General features: G+C 39.3%; 1 protein-coding gene across 3 annotated transcripts in view; it reads left to right on the top strand.

Moving 5' to 3' along the window:
• NRXN1 (neurexin 1) overlaps window positions 1-17,799 on the top strand; it is a 765,322-nt gene that overhangs the window by 633,098 nt on the left and 114,425 nt on the right. The gene's annotated exons all lie outside the window — the stretch shown is intronic.

Below are 17,799 nucleotides of genomic sequence, written 5' to 3'. Positions count from 1 at the left end.
ACAGTTATCAAGGCATAAAAATAGTGGTTTTGTTTCTTGTTTTCATTTGGTTTTATTGGATTATTGTTTTAGGGGGGAAAAAAAGGCTTTGACAAAAGCTACGCAGTAAAGTGACTCCCAAATCGATCTCCAAGTGATGGGGTAAAACATTTACTGAGGAAAAGGCTGTCTGTGTTCTTTTAATTACAAGTTGTTACTAAAGCCGTCTGAAGCTTACGAATTGAGCAGAAGTGTTCCAGCAGGCAGAAACCAAAAGGTGTATCAGCTATCAGTTGCACAACCAACCAACCAAATTAAAATGTCTTAACTTAAAATACAAACTACAGGATATTATCTATGCAAGTGATGCTGGTTACTTGAACAGGGCCGCTGGTGTGAATACAGTTGCCTTGAACGGGCCCATATTTAATTTTATGCAAATGCCATGCACTGAAGATGACTGTGTTACTAATTTTATTCATTTTTAAAGGCAACAGGTTTTTCAGATACGCAATCCCTTTCTTATTGAATAGGACTACTGAGCCGTTAATGGTAACTTACAATTCTGCATGTTATCTGTTAACAGTTGCTGTGTGTATTTATATTATTAAACAAAAGGCAGCAAATTCAGAGACGTCAGTGAAAGGTATTCTGGTTTGCATATTTGCTGTTATGTAAATGACAGTTCTGATTATCTGTTTAAAAGTAGAAAATTCTTCATTTTGGGGGTGGAGTGGGATGGGAGGGAATGTTTGACTAATAAGGAATGCATAAGCCTTTCCCTGTACTAATTATTAGTATTTAGGGTTTGGGGGTTTTTTTGGTGGTGGTATTTGAGCTGAGTAGTCCAGCTGCTCACCTGACTTTTTAAAAAATAAAAAAAAAAATTAAAAATCCACAGGTGAAGTATTACACTTCAGATAATTTCTTGGAAATAATTTTGAATTTAAAATAAAAATGAAAGTCTGCATTGCAAATGAAATTATGTATAGCAGCAGTTATTAAAAAACGCACCTGTGTGCTGATGCGTAATGAATGAATGAATGACAGTTCTGGCAGTTGACCTGTGTGCTGATGCGTAATGAATGAATGACAGTTCTGGCAGTTAGAAACAATTAATGGCTTTAAGGCAGACACACCTCTGAGAGGTGATAAATTCTTGAGGGAAAGTGAGATACTGAATGAAATGTGTCCTGTGATCTTTCAGGTATTCCTGTTCCTCTCGTGTCCCCCTTGTTTTCTAACTCTTGCAATGCTTGGTAAATAGTAGCTGAAATGGGATGGTGGAAGCCTTAGTTCGTGTTTGAGACTTATGTAGCAGAAAGGAAAAAATAGGCTTGGGGTGGGGTTTTTGTTTCTTTTGTTTTTTACCTAAATGATGAGCATGAAAAGATTGTTTTCTTCTCTGTTCTGTTTCTTCATGATACAAAGTGGCTACAACAAGGAGAAGCTGCAGTTGAGTTCTGCAGGTAGTGGCACACAGAATTTGTTTCTACCGAACAAACATCAATTTAGAAAATAGAGTGATTTCCTTGGGATGGGATTAGTAGAATGAAAGGAGGTTGGATGTTTCCTTTAAAAAAGGTAAACAAAAAAATTAGAGCTTCTTGAGCTTCCTTTAGCAATCTATGCACAAGTTGCATTTCAAGGCATGTTAGAGCTTCTTGAGCTTCCTTTAGCAATCTATGTACAAGTTGCATTTCCAGGCATGTTCAGTTGCTTCATCAGCCAAGGGACTCTGTACAGCTTTTTTGCTGGATCTTCCAAGACTGTTGGTCTTTAATTTTCTTTGCATTTCCTATAATAATATTTTATGGCTCCTGTATCCCATAGCATCATTTTTGAAATCTGTCCTCCCTCTTTTCACCTTCCACCTCTTCTCCCTTCCCAGCACGACAGCATCTAGCCATACTTTTCTCTTAGGTTTCGATGGTGCTCCATCAGGTTTGGCACTCTTCGTTTAAACCCTTTTTAAACAGTAGTTTCTTTCCAGACTGGTGTTGGTGTACCTTTTAGAAAAGACGCAGGGTTGTCCTGAAGACCGTGCTGCCTTTGATACTGCTCTGAAGATATTAATGGCCCCATGTTCAAAGCTACCACTGTCATTCCACTTCTAAAAGTAGTATTTCTAAAAGTAATGCCTTAAGGGTACCAGACAGCAGAGTTGGGGAAGTGCTGCTGCACCCAATTTAGATGTGTTTCTGCTGTTGCTGTTTTAGGGCCTGGCAGTGCCTGGCAGTACTGGGTAACCAGCTAACTCACTCTTTGCTTGCATTTTGGATGGACAACGTGTTGCATTTGTACGATATGGACAGAATTTGATCCTCTTCTCCTGAGTGAGGATACATTAGCTTTCATTTTGGTGCTGGAAAGAGTTTTTGGTTTTGTTTTTTTTTTTTTTTTCACTTTGTGTCTGTTTCCTAAATTGTTTCTCTCTGCATAATTTCTTAATGTGCCTGCACATAAGCACAGACTTATCTCTTCTACTCCTGTTTGTTTTGTTGTTTTGGTTTTTTTTTTTTAAATTAAGAGCAGAAACAAGATTAGCAGCTTAATTACTAAGTTTGCTATTCTTAAATATGCTGGATTTCCTTTTTTAACAAACTAAATAGTATAAAAAAAAAAAACCACAGTTGGTGGTCTAAAGCATACCAACTGATTAATTCTCCCTTCTCTACCGGGACAGATTATACTCTGAATTACTCTTCTGGTTGGAGTGTCTTGACTACAAGACATTCCTTTGTTTGTGATTGGCATCTTAAAATCTTGGGTGAAGATTTTCTGAGGGGACTTTCTGGTCAGAGGCTCAGGATTTTCCAGTTTCGTTGCCTTTGTAGCCTTGATACAGCCCCGTCTGACTGCTCTAAATGATGGCACCAAGACCCAACAACAGTCGGGGTTGCCAGGAGGATGCTGTGGGTCACAAAGCCAGCATCCTTTTCAAAAGAGCTGCAGCCCTGTTTGCCCCAGGCCTCTGTGGGTTTGGTAGGGAGTCTGAACTCAGTCCTGGGTCTCAGGAGCTGCCTGGAGTTCACTGCTCTTGCAAAAGGTTTTTTAGCTGGTGTAGCACATGTGATTCTCTAATATTGCTTTATGAGCAGTCAGAGAGGTAGGCACCTTGAAAAAGTATTATATGGCAATGCTCCATAGGGCTGCTGTGGCTGCTTTCTGTGTTTTATCCTAGAGCTGCATAAAATGCAAAAATGACCCTGGAAAATGAGTAGCATCTAGTGAGTTTCTCTTGTACATCATTCTCCATCCCCTAGACTTGAGTGTTATGTTTTCTCTGGGCCAATGCACCTTCAGTTTGTACCTCAGTAGATACGAAATGAGAGAGCTGTAAAAGGAAAAGAGGTGGGAGTCACCAGTGGTAAAAGATGGTTATCCTTGTAAGGTGGCCAGTTGTTTTTTGGTATATAGTGGGAGAAAAATGTGAAGATTTCATTGTTCTGAAATGGCTGGATGATTTTCAGAAACAGAGGTTTAGATTTAGTACATATGTTCTTGCAGATTCACATCAAAGTCCCTTTTCTTCTTTTTTTTTTAACTCTGAAGTTTCTTTTCTGACATTTCTCTGAGTGCAGTGCTAGAGCTATGAGGATGAACACTTCATTTTCTGCCCTTTGTTAAATATTTGTCCTGTTTTCCCACTTCCTTATTGTGTCAGTGGCTGGTGGGTAGCCCTATGATTGAGAATGGCATATTGTATTTTTTTGATAGCTGAGAGAGATGCCCAGATCTGTACTGGATTTGTATATTGATCTTTCTTAACTAAATTCAATGCTATGTACTTTTACTGAATTATCATCCCTCTGCACCTTCCCAAAGAATTTTAATATTTCACCTTGGCCTCTTTTTCAGATAGTGATTTCCTATTAACTTATCTGGATGCAGGCTAATTTCCAATCATATTAAACAGGAATGAGAAAACTGCTGACTGGGCAGTCAGAGTTCCTAATCAATAGACTAACCCCATTTTCCATGCAGATTCTTTCTACTCCTCATGGCTTATCTTGTCTGCTTCACGACTTAGTTTTAATTGCCCTTCCTGACCAGCTGGCGATGTTGTGACAATGGGACTGCACCATTGGGGGAACTTCAGCTTCCTTTGTGAACAGGTTGCTTTTGCAGAATCACAGAATCATGGAATGGTTTGGGTTGAATGGAAACTAAATAATGGAGTTCCAACCCCTTGCTCTGGGCAGGGACACCTCCCACCAGACCAGGTTGCTCCAAGCCCCATCCAGCCTGGCCTTGAACCCCTCCAGGGATGGGGCAGCCACAGCTTCTCTGGGCAACCAGTTCCAGTGTCTCACCACCCTCACAGGAAAGAATTTCATCCTAATATCTAGTCTAAATCTACTGTCTTCAGCTTAAAATCATTACCCCTTGTTCTATCACCCCACTCCCTGATCAAGAGTCCCTCCCCATCTCTCCTGCAGCCCCCTTTAGGCACTAGAAGGCCCCTATAAGGTCTCCCTGGAGCCTTCTCTTCTCCAGGCTGAACAACCCCACCCCTTTCAGCCTGGCCTCATAGCAGAGGTGCTCCAGCCCTCTGATCATCTTCATGGCCCTCTGTTGGACCTGTTCCAACAGGTCCACATCCTTTTTATGTTGGGGACTTCAGAGTTGGATGCGGTACTCCAGGTGGGGTCTCACGAGCAGAATAGAGGGGCAGAATCACCTCCTTTGACCTGCTGACCACACTTCCTGTGGTGCAGCCCAGGGTGCAGTTGGCTTTCTGGGCTGCAAGCACACACTGTAACTCCAGTTAGGTAATAATTCTACACTGAGATGTAGATTTGCTAAGAATTCATTTATGGTAGGAAAACAAAAGACTGGTTAATTTGGGTCAAACTGAGCGAACAATAACGACCAAGGGAAAAAACAAAATAACATGGAATTGGTTTTAGTAATGTGAAAATATTAATTTCAGTATTTTCTAAATATAACGTTCTGACATTTCATGTCAAGATTGTTTGTAGGGGATATAGGTAATGCAAGAACAAAGCATTTAATTTAACTTGAAACAATCTTTTCTTCCTTACCTGAAAGAAAATCTGTTTCAAATCAAATGGGGAGGGAGGGGACGGGGAAAGTGTTTCTCATAGCAGTGCTCAAACCCGTATCTATTTAACAAGAAAAACCATTTTCTAATTTTCCCTCCTTAGTAGTGAAGGGTGTGCATTTTACTAGTCTGGGAAAGTATATCGGAACAAGCTAGATGACTTTCTAAAGCTCCAATAATCACCATTTATTGTGAAGGATTTTCAAAATCACTTTGCTGTGAATAGCTCTACTCTTTCTGCAGTGAAAGGGAGTTTGCCCAATGCGGATTCTTTTAAAAAACACGGTGCAACCAATCATTTTACCAGCGGGAACCTGCTCTTCAGGACTTCTATCATAAATCAGTCTGATGCAGAATTTTCTGGACGTAAGATGATCTGTTAGATATTGCCCAACTGTTCTATGGTTTGAAAGCTGTTCAGACTGCTGGGAATGCTCAGCGGTTCCTGGGACCCTGCAGAAGTCTGGAAGATACAGTCTGATGTAGGCAAATACCTAAAATGAAGCCTTCCTGGTCATCCCTGGATCTCAGGTCAGCCTTAGACCCCGGGGGTCAGCAGACGTTGTCAGGGATGTGTCTGACAGACCTAAATCTGACAGCATGAGCATCTCACACAGATGTGTCTGACAGACCTAAATCTGACAGCACGAGCATCTCACACATGTTGTTCACACAAAAGGGATTGTTCAAAGCCCTGCCAGGCTACTGGAACAGATGTATCTCTCTGACTGGGGAGTATAAATTACCATCAAGCACACACACCGAAGAAGAACCTGTGTGAGAGTCCATGTATGTTGGCAGAAGATCAAACCGCGGGCTGACATTGTGGTTAGTGCCAAGTGTCTCTGCAGTACAGTGATTGGCAGTCGGAGCTCTTAGGACTGTGGTGTAAGGATTTATTCTGGATTTTGGTTTTTTTCTTTCTGCTTTCTCACATAAGGTTAAACATTTGGGAGTGCACATGCTGTCTTAGGGGCTTTCTCTGGATCTGTGCGCTGAAGGTTGTGATTGCAGAACATCCAAGGACTAGGGGAAGGGAACAGCTCATTTAAATGCTGTTCTTGGTCCCTTTGTTAGGGAAAATAGACAAAGTGTCTGCCATCTTTTCATGGCATACACCTGACTTTTAAGATAAATGCTAAGAGTCAGCTATTGCCATGTATTCTGTTTAGGAATAAGTGCTAACCATTTGTCTTGGGTTTGTGTGTTCAGATTAACCATAAAATTAACAGGAGACATTTGTGTCAGTACATTTGTTACTCCAGAACAGATTAGTATTTCCCAGGCAATCCATGTAGCTGTCTAATGTGCATAAAGTTGGTCTAGAAATACCTTCTACTTCTGAAGAGAATCAAAGGTCTGCTTCTCGGCCATAAGTGTGGTGGCCAGGAGAGAGCTTGAACTCTTGCACAAACGTATCTCTGAATATTCTAATAAAATGGACAGACAGCCTGTTATCACCACATCCATCCAAAATTATAATGGTCATGGTGAGGTAGGAACCTAAAAAGTAAATGGTCTCTCAGTATTTGTCTTCCCTTGGCCATAGGATAATGTTTCAAACCTCCCTGGCCACTGCTACTAGGATGTGGGACTTTCGGGGTGTTGAAATAATATGACTTCTGACTCCTATTTATTTATTTATTTGTCCAGCAACATATTGTCTTTACCTTTTTTCTCACTTCTTTCCTTCTTGGGATAAACGAATACATCTGGGTTCTCTATCACATGCTTCCCTTTGCTCTGGTCAGAGTTCTGACCCTCTTACAGTCACATCTGTCACCTTTATCGTAAATCCTGATGGTGGATGTAGAGGATAAGAAGAATGCCTTGAAGAACGCCCTCTTCTGCTGAGCTGTGAAGCTCACACAATCTTTGAGCAGTCTCTCATTACTTTGTGGGGGCAACACTCCCAAAGACAAAATAAAGACTACCTTTCTGCCCCAGGGGGAAAAGCAATGGAAAAGACTTCAGTTTTGTTCACAGCAATTAAGCTTTTGTGACAGAGATACTGCCCACTGTCTCCTATTTTGTGTGTCATTTTCCTGCTCTGGGAAACTAGCAGTGCCAATGAAACAAGGACATCTCATAATACTTTACTGCCCCTGAAGAGAAGTGTTTGGAAAAAACAGGAGGACTTCTCAGGAACTCTCCATCTGGTAATATGTAGAAGATGAATTATACAGTGCAAGTGAATGCTTTACGTACAAATTTATGCATATGTGTAAAATCAGGCTATAGATGTGGGTCTAAAATAATTAGTGCATGGAATTAATAAGAAGAGAAAGGGAAAAATATAAATGGAGTCAGTAGTTCCTTGGTTGCTAAGTGATGTCTCATCCCCTGAGATCTGTGAAGTGAAACTCATCAGTGTTCTTTATGGCCTTTCATGTGCCCATGGAGTCACATCTCCCTGGGGTTCTGTTTATGCTGAGGTCTCCATCTGGGAATATCTGCTGGTAACAAACCGGCATAGGTTTAAATATAAGTTAGGAGATAATGGGGCATAAATATGAATGAGTTAACATACTTTTTTTTTTTTTTTGACAAAGTTCCTTATGTGAAAATATTCAGGAAGAAATTACACAACCCTGGTGGTAAAAGCAGAGTTCGTTCAGGGATCACACTCCGGCTTAGGGAGAACAGAGGCACAGATTCCCACCTGATGAAAATCAAAAGAGTAAATCCATTGATTTTCAATGGAAGTATCATCATTTAAACCTTATTGTAGACACATCAACATTGATTTAGAAAAATAAAGTTAGAAACCATACACACTGCCTGTACTAGAGAAGATTTCAAGATTACTAGAGAAAAAGCAAAGAGTAGTGAAGAATTAAAAATACAATATATACTTCCTTTGACAAGCAATGAAGAAAGAAAATTTAAAAAGGAAGAATGAAAGGTATTAAAAAAAAAAAATCAACAAAAAGATATTTTAAAACACAAGCATTTAACCCCCCTGAATTTTGACATTTCTAAAATTAATTTAAAATTTAAAAATGAAATGCAATTTACTTGCATTTTTTTCTAGAGTGAGAGATTTTGTAAAATCTTCGTTAGCTTAAATAACATTTTAGTCAAAACATTATTCATTCTCATCCCAAAGATTATAAAAGTCACCTTGCTCTGTTGGATAGGCATCATAACAGTAAAAGAAAAGTAGATATGTGAAAGATAGATCTCACACAAGCGAGATCACTTGATTTCTTATAAAAAATAATTATAATTAATTGCACTGGTTCAAGACAAAGGTTTAATGCTGAAGACAGCTCAGATTATTTTCATTAGCAGTCAGAAAACAAGTAAGTTCTGGGACTGTTTAGAATGCTAAAGAAAATATTAATGGAACTGTATTTAAATGAATGGCCCACTTCCCCACCAGAGGATTAGGGGTTTGGGGTTGGGTTTTTTTCCACCCGTTTCTTTCCGGCCCCCTGTGTATTTAAAAGTTATGTTAGTGATAGAGGAGCTTAAGAAATATGAAAGAAAAATGTACTGGGTCAAGTGTGCTGCTTCACATAAATTTCTTGTCTTAGAGGGTAACTCAGGAGAAAACTCCTGTGCTTAGAAATTTTCTTTGTCTCCAGTCCAAACGCTTCCCACTTCATTCCACTTTGTTTGTGTATGTCTTTTCACAAAATAGTTTTCTTATATCTCTGCTTATCATAATAGCCTTTCTTGTGGTGCTTTTTCATTCTGAATTCATTTTTCAAAAGCACATGTGGCTGGAAATGGACAATAGTGAGAATATTACGACCTCATGTGAAGACATATGAAGACATTAATGCTGGAAGTTATCTCCACTGATGCATTTTGAGATATTTTCTATTTTCATACCTCAAAACCAAATGGCTCAATATCATTCTGCAGCTGACTAGTATACCTATAGAACATCTTTCCTCATGAATTCTCTCATAATAACCCAGTTTATTGCAAAAAAATGGTGTGACTGGTCCTGTACCTTAAGTGTGTGACCTGGACTTTGTAGTATAAGCTTTAGTGTCACTTTGATATACTCAGATGGGCTCAGATCCTCTTGACTGGTATCTGCAGCCTCTTGAGTTACCAATATGTCTTGGTTTATGCTGCAGATTTCATTGTGTGGTTGACATTTTATACTGAGGTCAGTGAAGAGAATACCAAAGAAGATTGATCCCGGTACTCATCTCAGGTACTTTCTTAGGAGTTCCACCATGGTAGATTTCCTGTAGGAAAACCACTTATTTTCCTTATGTACCTGCAGTAGCCTCAGTGGTAGCTTCTGTGGCATAGTCTAAAGTATTTTTGGAGTTCACCGTGATATTCATCTTGTTAACTCAGTGTAGAACTCAGCATTTAGTTTATTATATTTGCTTGACTTAGCACACGTAGATCTTCCAGCCATTCAGCTAGATTAGCTATCTAGCTATTTAGCTATTCAAAATACTTGAAATACTTGGAGAGCTTTGATAGGTCTGACTGACTTATTATCTCTTGAGGATTTTTAGTTTTCAGATGTAGGTAATATAGCGGAGAACAATGAGGGCCAGAATATGGTTTAGCTGACACATTGACAGGTCTGAATCCAACAAGTAATGACTATTTATCATCTGTGTGAGTGATTCACCAAGAACCTTAATGAAATGGAAGTATCAGGGAGAAGACTGCAATGCACTAGCTAGTCCTTGGAAGGGGCCTGCATCCTGGGAAGGTGAGCACCTCGAGTGTGACATAAAACAAGAAGCCTTTACACTCAGAAGCCTGACAGCAAGATACAGCAGCAGGATATCAGGCTGTGGTCTCTCCATGAGAGAGGAGAGAGAAAAGATCCCTTGTCCAGTGCTATCCCTTGTCTTTTTTGTTCAGCTCTTTACCATACAATGTTTATACTCCTCTTTTCCACAGTTAATCAATGATTTGCTACATGGCATCATATCAAATGCTTTACTGAAATCCAGATAAATTAGATATACTTCATTTCCTTCATCTGGAAAATCAGTTAACTTATCAAATACAGCTATTAGATTAGTCTAACATGATTTGGTAAAGTTTTGCATTTTATCTCATTTTCCAATCACTTCCATATCTTTAATTATTTCCTTTCAAATTTGTTCTAAAGCACCATGTACAGCTAAGGTCAGACTAAATAGTTTGACGGGATGCTTTTTCCCCTTTTTGTGTAAAGCTATTACATTTTCTGTTCTCTAGTAGAAGAAACAGCATGCCCCATTGGATAGCTGTATTTAAAACCTCCTGGCTTGTTATTTTTAAGTTCTGGGGTAAAGATCATCTTTCTCATCTTCTGACCCCACAAGTTCATTAAGAATATGGATGTTGTTTTCTTCTGAGCTGTGGAGATCTACATTTTTATAGAGACATTCCTGTTAGTCAATCCAATCTGCTCCCTTGGATCAGCATCAACCTTACTACAAAGTGACTCCCTTTCTTTCCATGACCTCTTTTTATTTGTAGCACTTAAGAAACTCTGGCTTTTAAATTTATTTTACTTTCTTTGAAAGGTCTTTTGAGCTTGAATTTACTTATATAATTATTTATGATTTTAATTCTGAAAAGTTACTGCTTTCTTTACTGAGTAAGTTTGAGTGTTTACCCTCATACAATATAGTCTATGATACTGTATTTATTGACCATGTAGGTCTTCCCTTGTATATTTTTAACCTTGTAGTGCAAGTCCGAAGAGATAGATTTGTTTGTTTTAATACTTTGCCTTAAAGAATTTCCAAGTGTCCTTCCTGGCCAAGTCCAACCCTCAGACTGATTACACAATCTGGTTTCCTTTACTTTATCAAATTTTATTCTTTAGAAATCAAGAATCTGATTTACAGACTTATTTTTAGTTGTCCTTGTATTAATGTGAGTCAATTCATGATCACTCAATCAAAAGATGTTGCCTACAATTAACTTTTCTACGCTGTTTTCATTATTTATCCCAAGCAAAGCTAAAATAGCATTGGCTTTTTGTTTGTTTCTACTGGACAAATAATTCAATTAGAATTATAGGAAGCTGATACCTACCTGCATTCATGCAATTATGTTCAGTTTTAATATGAATAGAAGTTGGCATTATAGCAGTGGCATAGAGAATTAAAAACAAGACAAGGAAATCTGTGAAACTCACTTCAGCAAGTTCTCTAGAGTACAGTAAGATGCAAGAAACTAATTTAGCAGGAATCAAAATAGATTAAAAAATTAATCTTAGTTACTGAGCCACAAACCAGCAGTTAAGTGATGGATGTAACTAGGCCAGCATGCTACCTTAGCTTTGCCAACATGTAATTGCACAACTGATTTCTTGCATCTTTTTCTGACTTGTACAGCTCTTACTACTCTTTGGTTATGATTAAATGTATTTTTCAGCATGTATCTAGGTCTCACTCTCAGTATAATTTTATTGTTCATCTGAAAGATTGATGTTAATGAAAGCGGTCGTTTATTTTCCCATTCTCTTTGGGTGAACCTCTGTTACAGCTTATCCAAAGTCAATGATTTTTATTTTTATTTTCTTAAAAAGAAGTACTGCTGCCCTTTGAGAGATTATGAAATTGCTCTATCTTGCTGCCGTCTTTAAATAAAGAGCCTAGGTGATACCCAAACAAGAAACTACAGTAAGTCTCTTTTTGAAAAGTGGTTTCAGTAAAGTTTCCCAAATCAGATTTTTAATTTGACAGCTTATCAGGGTTTTCTGTCAGATAATGCTATATAATAACGCTTCTCTAAGTCTGCAGACAGATTTTCTTTTTTCCTTTATTTTTCATCTTGGATATCCTGGTGAAATACAAAGGCTCATTCCTTCTTAGACTTGATAGATCCTGTAATTAAATTCAGATCTTGATAAAATGCGTGGCGCGGTTGTCATTACTTGATCACAGAAGGTATAACACCTTTCAGTTAAATACTGCAAGGTGGCACAATGCATCTAGTTTAGAAAGAGAAAGAAAATGTCAAACGAACAGTGATTCAGAAAAAGGTGTCCTAAAATACTGAAAGAAACCAATGCCTGGTTTTTTTTGTGTCTGTGGCAAAGGATAATGCCCATACCTGTTTTACCATAATTAGGCACAGGGTGATATGGAAATGGAATTTCTGAAGACGACTAGAAGCTGTGGGGATTCAAGTTGGAGGAAGAAAGTGGGAGTGGAAACAGTCCCAGAATGAGACACGGCAAATCTGTCACAGCTGGTCCCATTTACCCCCTCAGGAAGGCCATTATCTATTAACAATCTCAGTAAAAGTCAGATCACACAAAAGATAAAACATTGCCAATGCGAAGGGATTCTTTTGTACGCTTTTATTTGGTTTGACATAGGTTTTCAATGTAACCTGCAGTATCACAACTTATCCAATGTAGTAGGATAAATTCAAAATGGAGGATTATTGCGGTGTGGGTTAAAAAGTAAACCATTGAGTTAAATTCTTTACCAAAGAATTTTAGATGATCAGTAGCTTCCTTAGCACTACAATGCTGATATCTGTGATAGAATCAATGTTTTAAAAGATAATTGTCATTCTTCTCTTTCCCAGGGGCAGGACCTTGTTGTCAATGCAAAGTTTTGAATACCAAATTCCTCTATTTCCTTTCAGCCTGCCCTCCAGTAGCTTCAGAGCTGTCTCATTCAAGATTATGCAGGACTTTGCGTATAACTTGTCACTTCGGAGAGCCAAACCAATAGCCACTGACTTCGATAACATTACTTTTGTGTAGCACTTAAGTTGGTATGGTTGTGACTGTGCCCCTCACCATGGATGCCTTACGTGGTGGGCGTATACACATGTTTGCTCTAAGACTGGTATTAATGAGCTCCCATTGGCTGATAGAGCATGCAAGAGAAGGGCACGATAGTGTACTTAGAATCATAGAATGGTTTGGGTTGGAATGGATCTTAAAGATCATGGAGTTCCAACCCCCCTGCCCTGGGCAGGGACACCTCCCACCAGACCAGGTTGCTCCAAGCCCCATCCAGCCTGGCCTTGAACCCCTCCAGGGATGGGGCAGCCACAGCTTCTCTGGGCAACCTGTTCCAGTGCCTCACCACCCTCACAGGAAAGAATTTCTTCCTAATATCTAATCTGAATCTCCCCTCTTTCAGTTTAAAACCATTCCCTTTCCTCTTATCGCCCCGCTCCCTGATCAAGAGTCCCTCCACGCCACTTCTGCTGTGTGCTCCTTCTGCAGTGCAGTTTGTTTCCATTAGCTTCTGGGGCAACCCTGAAGTCAGTCTGAAATGGGAGCCTTTCTCAGGACAGAACAAATCAATGCAGCGTTGAGCCTTCCAACCAGACCATCTATCATATGGTGAATAAAATTAATTTCTCTGCAGTGCTACTGTGGTTTAGGTGCTCTTGGAAAATGAGGTATTTTTTTATTTGGGGCACATTTGGGCATGTGTCCCCAGATATATTGTGCTGGTGTTGTGCGGTGTGACAGCAGAATAGTACTTTATGTCTTCAGGATAAGAACTTCCATTAAACTAATTCAGAAGCAGTCGCTATAATTCATACTGCAGCAGGGAAAACAGCACCCTGCTCTATCCTAGATATATTTTCAAGAGACTGAACTGCATTACCCAGGTATCCAGGAGGACACAAATCATTGCTGTTTTGAATGTGTGAGTGAGTACGTGTATCCTTTACACTCCCTTTTGCCCCTTTGCACCACATGAACACAGCAGAGAGGACATAGACCCATCTCTTCATCCTGCTGCATGGGCAGCTTTCTGCACTTTTAAGCCCTGTTGGTTACAACAAAGCAAACATCTTGAAACTACTGCCTCCACACTTTCAAAATAACCTTTTCTTTAATATACTTTGGATTTGGGATTAATGGTAACCTCGTTGCAACCAATGCCACAGGGCTGTTGTGTTGTATCGTACATTTAAGAGTAAGTTTGGAGCGTTCAAAGAGTTACCTTGACCCTAGCAAGGGTGTAGCTATATCAGAGGGTCTTTTTTGCAGTCTGTCCTACCTGGCAGGAAAGGACTGAAAACCTTGTCTGATTTATATAACCTAGAACCCTTATGAGCCTCACAAGAGTCAGGTTCTGCAGTACACACACCATTTCAAGTAAATTTGAAGCAGAAATTGAGCACCAGTGGCTGTATCAGAAGCGCAAAACATTGTGAACGGCAATCCTGCTGTCAACCCCTTACAAGCAGAAGTTAACCCAATTAAAGGCAGTGAAATTACACTTTTACAGATTGGTTTAATTGAGATGTGAATGGTTTATTTTCCTCCGTGGACTATTTCTAAGGAGTTAAATGGCCTTTCTGGTGCAGCACCGAGTTTCGTGGACATGAAAAAACTAAATGAGACACTATGTTGTTAGGGTTAAGTAAATATAAAGAGAATTTTGGTTTTCCTCTTTTACAGAGCTGACAGGCATTAATAGACTACTGGTTTAAAATTTTAAAATTACAGTTGCGCAATAGCGAGAGAAGAATAAATATTCCCTTTTCAAAAGAACAAACAGTACTGAAAGTTTAACTGTAGCTGAGTGTAGGGCTAAATCTTGAAAGCATGCTTTCATTTTCAGAGCACAACAATTGCCTCTCAGCAGTTTTCAACCAAAGGGTTCTTAAGCATCTCACTGTAGGGTCCTGGTCCTGTAGTTCACTCTCATGTAAATTCATTTGTGTTTTTGTCTGAACTAAAATACAAACTCAGACTGAAGACAGTGCTGTGGTTGCACCATCAATTCCAGAAAGCCATGGGAGGATAAGGTACACATAAAGGATTTGGACAGAGAAATTTCAGGCTCAGTTTCAGGGCTCCTCTTCCCCTTTTTAACTTCTCTAATGCTCGTAGATATCCTGTGTGTATAAATCACCCTTTATGAGCCGAGTTACCATCCACAGAGGTGGAGCCCTGCAGCGGTCAGTGTCACAGTGACTTCGGGGAGCCTGTGTATCACAGCCACACATCTCACAGTCAGTCCTGAAGCTGATGGAGACTCTTCATAAAAGCAATGAGCAGTGATTACAGTTAATTTTTCATTAGCCAGCTTGAGCTAATAAACTCAATATTAGATACAACAAGTAGCAGTGAGGAGGACTCATTGACTGAAAACGCTTTTATAGTCTTTAATGAAGACTTCCACTGGAAGTCTTCATTAAATCATCGCTGCTGATGTGTGGCTGTCACAAAAATTTTAAAAAAAAAAAAAGTAGTAAATAATAGCGAGGGCAGGGCAGCTGTGGTGTGTGAACACTTGGGAAGGCAGGAGGATTTGAAGAAAGTTAGACTGCAGCCATGCTGAGCGCCAAGGTATGGGCCAAAGCAAAGAGTGAGGGTTACAGCAGTGTAGCCAATGGCCTGGAAATGTATAATTCTGAGCAGGCACTTGTGGGGTCTCATATTTCTGGTTGTTCAGTATGAAACGTCACGTGATGCTGTGACAAAGGAGTTTATGGAAATCACTTTGTGGGTGAAGAATTTGTGGGCTTTGTGTTTTAGAATTTGGGAGGATTTTACCACCCTTTACGGCACTTTGAAGACAGCTGTATCTAAGTCTGTAACTGGAGTCTGTGGTTCTGTGGAAACGGTCTGAAGTTGGGGCAGGGGAGGTTTAGATTAGATATCAGGAAGAATGACTTTACTGAGAGGGTGGTCAGGCACTGGAACAGCCTGCCCAGGGAGGTGGTGGAAGCACCATTCCTGGAGGAATTTAAGAAATGTGTAGACGTGGCACTTCAGGGCATGCTCTGGTGCCTGAGATTGTTGGTTTTGTGTCTGTTTGTGGGGTGGTTTGGGGTTTTTTTTGTGGTTGGACTCGATGATCTCAAAGGTTCCTTCCAACCATGAAGATTCTGTTCTATGGAAAAAAATATTGGAGGATGTGTGATAAGCCCTAAAGAGGTTCTATGTCAACTGATTTCTAGTGTCAAAAAGAAAACTAAGCAGTGACCTGATTATGGTGTAAGTGGTTTCAGGGGGAGAAAATACTAGATGCTTATAGTGCGCTTTAGATGTTCCTAGAAAGCCATAACCAGACCTTAGAAATTCACACAAGAAATAGAGCCCATGATTTCAACAGTGAGCCTTGGAATTCACTGCTGAAAGGTTTTCCTTTACCATGTGTCATGACGTTAGGAGAAGGTATTTTCCTGGGAGACTTGTTTGAGCCTGTTACAGGTTATGAATTAACCAAACAATAGCTTTATGGCTGAATTCAGGATCAAGAAGCTTAATGTTCATATCCTGGGGTATGCAGGTCAGGTTATATCTATGTCTGTATTAGGAGTGTAGTATCAATATAAGAATATTTAAGTGCTATGCTAGCATTGTGTTCTTAATGCAGATATAGCTACACTTTCCCATGAATTAACCAAATCATACCAGAAAAAAAAAGAATGTTTACAGATATAATTTCTATACCCAGAAATAATTTCTACATCCAGAGATATTACTGTGCTAAACAGCAGCTATACAGTACCTTAAATGTGTCAGTCCTGTTGCATTAAACCGAAAATGTGCTTGCAAAAGAGCAGAAAGAGAATACTGAAAATAGTATCCCAATCCTAATGTGGCATTTATCTTTCTCTTGCTCAGCTTTGTGTATTCATACATCCATAAATCCTGGTAGCTAGGAAAATGATTATTAGTTAGCCGCTTGCTTAGCCATTCTGTCTGATATCTCACAGTTTGTTAAATGTATTTTTTTCCAGTAGCTGCCTTTAGTTACAGAGCATTCTGTGGAGTAAGCCTGCATGCAGCTTTTCCAGCTGAGCTGGAGAGATGAGCCATGTTGCAAGAGTCTGTCAAAAATAATCTGCTGTCTGAACACTTCCCTTATCTGCCATCCCTCTGTGGACACGAGCACCACGGGTGTTCTCTGCAGAAAACAAAACGGGATGTTACTGCAGTCTTTGTCAGCAGCCTCCTGCTCTATTGATGGGAACAATCCATCCTGGCAGTTAGACGTATTTTAATCTTAATTGGATTTATTTCAGCCTTAGTGGTGAGAGTTTGTTCTAGCGTTCTACTTTGGAACCAGTGGCAGATCCATGCACATATTAATGAAAGCAAGGAGGGTAGGCAGTTAGCTTTTTCCATCTAATCTATTGATTCCGTGGCAGGACTTTCATGGGTGATGGTGGACAGTGGATTGATAGAATGACATAGTCCTTCCTTCTTGGAGTCCTGAATTTTGTCTTGAAAATATGCCTATTAAACTGGAATACATTATATTTATTACTAAGCCATCTGCATATGTTAGCTGTCAATGTATTATCTGCTTAGAATTAGATGTTTATTTAATATTTCATCATTTTCAGAACTGTCATTTAAAAAATAAAAATAATTTAAATAGCGTATTGCATTGTATTTTAATAATGCATTAGTGCTTTGTGTTAGAGAACCTACTGGAATTCATAAAGCTGAAAAGATGATAATATCCTTACCTAATTTCTTCAACATAGTGAGTTTCAGTATGTTTTTAAAAGGTCAAGTGGTTTCCTGAGAAAAAGTGGATGTGTAAATTGTGCTAGCAGAGCTACGTTCTTTCAAAAGTTGATCTTTTGCCCATTTAACATTTCATAAGTGTTTCAAAGTAGAAGTAGAGTCTACTTTCTGGATATTGCATCAGCAAACGGATTTTTGTAAAAAAAACCGAACAATTAAACTTATTGACAGTTGACTAGCAATTGCATATTTCCTTGCAAATTCATATGCACTTAAGTAATTCAATATTGATTGTTTTTTCATTCTGGTGTATCAACTCAGATTAAGGCTGAAAACCAAGCCAATAAATTTA

The sequence above is a fragment of the Calidris pugnax genome, unplaced genomic scaffold (assembly GCF_001431845.1).
Source record: "Calidris pugnax isolate Ruff unplaced genomic scaffold, ASM143184v1 scaffold147, whole genome shotgun sequence".
Classification (NCBI taxonomy): Eukaryota; Metazoa; Chordata; class Aves; order Charadriiformes; family Scolopacidae; genus Calidris; species Calidris pugnax.
This window is presented reverse-complemented; position numbering and strand designations above follow the sequence as displayed.